The sequence below is a fragment of the Bombina bombina genome, chromosome 5, assembly GCF_027579735.1.
Source record: "Bombina bombina isolate aBomBom1 chromosome 5, aBomBom1.pri, whole genome shotgun sequence".
Taxonomy (NCBI): domain Eukaryota; kingdom Metazoa; phylum Chordata; class Amphibia; order Anura; family Bombinatoridae; genus Bombina; species Bombina bombina.
The window spans coordinates 833,869,964-833,876,238 of NC_069503.1; positions in this window are offsets into that span (position 1 = coordinate 833,869,964).

Here is a 6,275-nt window from a genome sequence, read left to right on the forward strand (position 1 = left end):
ACCACCAGAGTTTCACCTCCTTTCTCTTCTTGGAGCAAAATTTGTCCGTAACAGCTAGAAGCTATCCTGTTATTTTCAACAACTGATCGCTGACCATCTGGGGAATTCAGTTTATCTCATAGACTGAGAGGACTTCACTATCGCAAGTACTTATCCTTGTAAATTCATTCCTCTTCCAGAGACTGTCACTACAGAATCCAATACATTAAGGTACTATCTGTTCCGGTCACTTCCGGTTCAGTCATAGCAGCTGAATACTCCAGCGCAACTTACAGCAGTGACTTCGCCTGCAGCAATTCAAACTGGGGATCTGCTTTATACTGATCTGTTACAGGTACTGATTTAAACAAATAGTAAAAGACTTTGTTATTGCCAGTTAACCCACTGTGATTACAGGAATATAAAAGACTTTGTTTTTGCCAAATAACGTTCTGTGAATACTTCGTTATAAAAGACTCTACTACTGACAAATATCCTGCTGTGCATACATCGTTATAAAAGACTTTCTTACTGACTAACATCTTGCTGTGAATACATTGATAACACCTGCCAAGTCATTTTCACAAATAAGAGAATCCACTAACATAAGAGAGTTCATACTTAGTTGCAGATAAGTTTTGGCTTTTATAACAGTTGGTATATGTTTGGAAAATAGGAAAACCTAAGTAGCTTGAACTTTAATTAAGCAACACCAAGCTGAGAATATTCTAAGGAATCTCTCAGTCACTTTATAATATTGTTCACTACAGTCTGAGATTTCCTTTCTCTCAATAGAGGAATTCTGTCTGAGTGGTGATACAAACTTAAACTTCGCCAGGTTGTTACAGATTCCTCATTTAAAGCAACATACACACTTATTTGTGGCTCATTCAAAACATTACATCTGGTTGTTTCAGATCTTAAAAGATACATAACCATAAATCAGTTAAGAAATATCAAAAGGAAACAGGTTATCTGTATTTGAGTTCCTTAAAGGGCACACACCTTACAGTAATAAGTACACAACAAATTTTGTTTTGCATGTTACTTTGTATCTTATATTAAATTTCTGATTTTTTAAAGGATGAAAAAAAAATTGTTCTTGTGAGAGGCCATTACATGTACTGCAACCACTACACTTAAAGCAGCCTAATTTTGTTCTACCCATCCAGGTCTTAGGTGTATAACTGGGCTTGAAGTCAGGCCTTATCAGAAAGTCTCTTAGAGAGGTTCCCATCTTACATGCAATTCTAGGCTGCACAAAACCCCTCAGTGGTAGGGAATTGTCACTGGTTACAATATACCAGTTGTTCTTTAAAATATCCAGCATAGCCCATTTATCAGGTGTAAATTTTGTCACAAATGTTAGCCTTTTATCTTCTTGTGTTGGTATCTGTTTCTTTGTTAGTGCATAATTTTGCATCAGTGTCCATAGTCCCTTACTGATGTCACGCAGGCAAGCCTCATAGTATCCTCTTTTCATGAACTTGTCTTCCATTAACAACATTTGTTAATTTATCTTTTCTGCTGTGGCATTGTTCCTGATTACTCTGGTTACCTGGGACTTAGGTAATGATTTATTTAATGATGGCGGATGGCAACTATCAGCTCTAAGAATTGAGTTTCTGTCTGTCTATTTTTCAAAGAGCGTTGTTACAATCTTCCCATTATCTTTGTATATCCTGAGGTCAATCTACTTGACTGAACTATATCCTGAGCTCAATCTACTTGACTGAACTGTGCATCTTGATCTTAAGGTTAGTTTTCGATTATTTAGTCATACAAACCACTCATCAAGTTCCTGAGCAAGTAATCAATATAGTGTTTGAACATCTTGATGTACTTATTTTCAAATATATATGAATCATATTGCTCAAACTCATCCATATAAATATTGGCATAAGATGGAGCCATATTTGAGCCCATCGCCATTCCAGAGGACTGTAAATAGTACTTTCATTCAAATTTAAAATAATTCAGGGTTAGACAATATTCTAAGAACTGGAGAAGCATGTAGGAGGTCCCGCATACGGATATCAATTTAAATGATTCCATACTGCTCTTGTCTTCCTCATGTGGAATCACCATATATAGACTGTCACCAGCATATCATCATCAGAAATCAAGAAGGATGTTACCTAAACAGCTTGATCACATATATGGAATCCAATAAAAATTAAGGGATATTCCTGACCAGTGGCTGAAACATGCTATCCAAATATGTGGCTAAAGGTAGCAATATCGAACCACTGGCTGAGATGATAGGTCATCCAGGCTGTTGTACAGGATCCTTGTGTATCTTTGGGAGGGTGTATATTATGGGCGTAGTTGGATGTGTTACTGTCAGGTGTGCCCTTAGTGATTTGCTGATAAAGCATTGTGCTTCCACTATCTCCAAGTATTTGTCTACTTTTTGTTTAAACACTACTCCAGGATCTGTAGATAGTTTTCTATAAGTATATTCATCTCCTAGCTGAGCAAAGATTTCTGACTTATAGTCTTTATAGTTCATAAGAACCCATGCCCCATCTTTATCAGCCTCCATTATCACGATGTCTGGATTATTCCTTAATGTGTTAAGTGCTTTCCATTCCAATCCTGTCCTATTTTTCTTTACCTTTGATTTTTGTTGTCTAGTAAAATCTTGTGCTTGTTGAGTGACCATCCGGGAAAAAATTTTGATACTCGCATTCATACTTTATGGGTCAAAGGTGCTTTTTCCCCAGAAGCTTTCAATCTCAGCTTTATTGTTTCCAAAGTGCTCTTTCAGCCTCAACGTTCTCTGAAATCTGTATAGATCCGCTTCATCTATGATGATAAAATTCATCTGTGATGTTTGCGGTTACAAAAGACAACTCTTTGTTAAGTACATTTCTCTCATCATCAGTCAAATGATGGTCACTCAAATTTACAATATTATCCTCCATTAGTAGAGTCTCCTCAATGGCCATGGTGGTTTCCCACATTCTCTTGTTGCCTTGTCTACCCCGGCAGGTATGCATCCTCCGTCGTTTTTTGAATGGGTAGTCATTCCTTGTCCCTGCATTGTTTGGAGACGCTCTACTCTTTGTTGCTGCTCACCTTCTGAGCTATTGTCTGAGCTATCAATATTATTGAGTGCCCTTGATTTAAACATATGCTGTCTTTGTGGTCTTATAGCCCTTCTGTCCTTTGGACCCAGTGTCTATTAATAGATTCTCTTCTCACGATAGTCTGAGATCACAGCATCTCACTTACTTTCCTTAAAAGTAATCAGTTCTTTTTCATATTCATCTACTTAATTTTTCAGTTGTACCAGCAATACTCATCCTGATTGGCTTGCAGCATATTTAGATGTGTGCTCTCAAACTGCTGGATCTCAATTTCACTTTGTTTAAGTATGTTAATTGTTTCTTCAATCACCAACAGCATAAGGTCTAGGGAACATTTATTTAATATTCCACACCATTTATTGCAAGACTTGATGTTGTTTCTTCCTATGGTTGGGAAATTTCGGAAGCGAAAGCCTCTTGGTATATATATTTTCCGATGATACTGACAGATATCCACCATGAGAGCTTAAAATCCACAACCCTCTTCCTCAATTTCAATAAATGTGTTCAATAAACGTGGGAATAAATAAGCCAGTTGTTCCCTTTTCTTCTTAATCACAACAGAGTCAAACCTTATCCTGGAAGCATCCTCTTCACTAAATTGGAATACATTGCCCCTTTGGACATCATCTCCCCCTGATAAGTCCTCTGTTTGCATTGTATGTGCTTGTGACATAATAAAAACAATGTATATCAATACACAAATGAGTAAGTCCACAGTCTGTGTCACAGAGACCGGCAGGTTCTGTAATCCAACAGTATATACAGTTTTAGAGTTAGGAAATGCTAGAAGGGGTTAACTATGTGAGTATATAAGTATCTGTAATTAATTATATTACCCCACTGTATAGCACACTATAATGTAGCCCAGTGAAGTATGTATGTATACAGTTTGAGAGTTAGGTCAGCTGATCTTTATGGAATATAGGAGTGTGTAATACAGGATGACATGTAAAAAGATGTAGTAAAAATGCTTAGAGAATCTTCCGGTACTATTATTAACAGCATCATTTTTATATTGGGCATACATACAGGTTAGATTGATACTTAGGTGAATGTCTATATTATAACATGCTGCTGACAGTTGTAGATCTAGATGAAATTGCCGGTATTGTGTGTATTTTTAATGATGTTCTGTTCCATTCCGTTTGCTTTTATTTAGGTCCATTTGGTGACTCCGTAGGAGTCCGGTGCACATGCGCAGTTGCAAGCCATATACGCAGATGGCAGTCATCGATGGATGGCGGTGTCACTATTAGAGGGAGGGTATTTTAGAGGGTAAGTTGCACTGTTGTTGATGCTTGTATTTACTAAGTCTGAGGAAGGGGGACCACCCCAAAACGTCACTAAAATAAATAAGTTTCAAAGACCAGAGAGTGCCTAAATGGATTTTATTTGTGCACATTTTGTTTTAAAGGGACAGTCTAGTCCAAAAAAAACTTTCATAATTCAGATAGGGCATGTAATTTTAAACAATATTCAAATTTACTTTTATCACCAATATTTCTTTGTTCTTTTAGTATTCTTAGTTGAAAGCTTAACCTAGGAGATTCATATGCTAATTTCTTAGACCTTGAAGGCCGCCTCTTAAGAATGCATTTTAACAGGTTTTTCAGCACTAGAGAGTGTTAGTTCCTGTTTTTCATATAGATAACACTGTGCTCATGCACGTGAAGTTACCTGGGAGCCATCACTGATTGGCTAAACTGCAAGTCTGTCAAAAGAACTGAAATAAAGGGGCAGTCTGCAGAGGCTTAGATACAAGATAATCACAAAGGTAAAAAAATATATAAATATAACTGTGTTGGCTATGCAAAACTAGGGAATGGGTAAAAAAGGGATTATCTATATTTTAAAACAATAACAATTCTGGTGTAGACTGTCCCTTTAAGTGCACCCCATCAGTTGGTAAGTATTTTGGGCCTTGGGAGTTGGGAGTGCTGAATCCACTGAAGGACTATATATGTATATGTATATATATATATATATATATATATATATATAAACACACACATATTTAGATATATTTACTGTATATATAAATAAATATATATATATATATATATATATATATATATATTTATATATATATATATATATATATATATATATATATATATATATATATATATATATATACCTGTATATACACACACACATTTATATATATTTATATATATATACACACACACATATATATAATGTATAGTCTTTATAATTCATTGAAACACACTGTTTCAGTAACATTTGGAGTGCTTACTCTATTCCCAGGTTAGATTGACACTTAGGTGAATGTTTATATTATAAAATGCTGCTGACAATTGTAGATCTAGATGATATTACCTGTGTGTATTTTTAATGATGCTCTGTTCCATTGCATTTGCTTTTATTTAAATCCGTTTGGTGACTCCATAGGAGTCCAGCGCGCATGCGCAGTTGCAAGCTGTTGACGCCAATGGCGGCCATCGACGGATGATGGTGTGTATGTTTGACGTGTTTACATCGCCATTACCCAAATTCTGTATCATTTGGGGAATGGTGATGTGAACACGCCAAACATACAAACAAGATTGTCTTGAAAAAGGCTCATAGGTGGAGGTATTTTTCACTTTATTATACCGAGAAACTGGTGGAAGTATATATTATAATAATGATAATGTCCCCTTTCTCTTCTTCATCTTCCTCCCTTTTTAGGACTCAATATTAATCTATATAAAAGACATATAAGATATAAAAGATACTAAGCTACATAAAAGACCCCAAGTCCTAAACTTCTCTAACACATTGAATTAAATAAATTGCAAATTTTTTTATTGTGATTTAGAAACATAGGCCTAGATTTGGAGTTTGGCGGTAGATGGGCTGTTAACGCTACGCGGGCTTTTTTCTGGCCGCACCATAAAATTAACTCTGGTATCGAGAGTCCCAAAAAATGCTGCGTTAGGCTCCAAAAAAGGAGCGTAGAGCATTTTTACCGCAAATGCAACTCTCGATACCAGAGTTGCTTACGGACGCGACCCTATTGGCTGATCCTATTGGCTGATCCAATCAGCCAATCAGATTGAGCTCGCATTCTATTGGCTGATCGGAACAGCCAATAGAATGCGAGCTCAATCTGATTGGCTGATTGGATCAGCCAATAGGATTGAACTTGATTCTGATTGGCTGATTCCATCAGCCAATCAGAATATTCCTACCTTAATT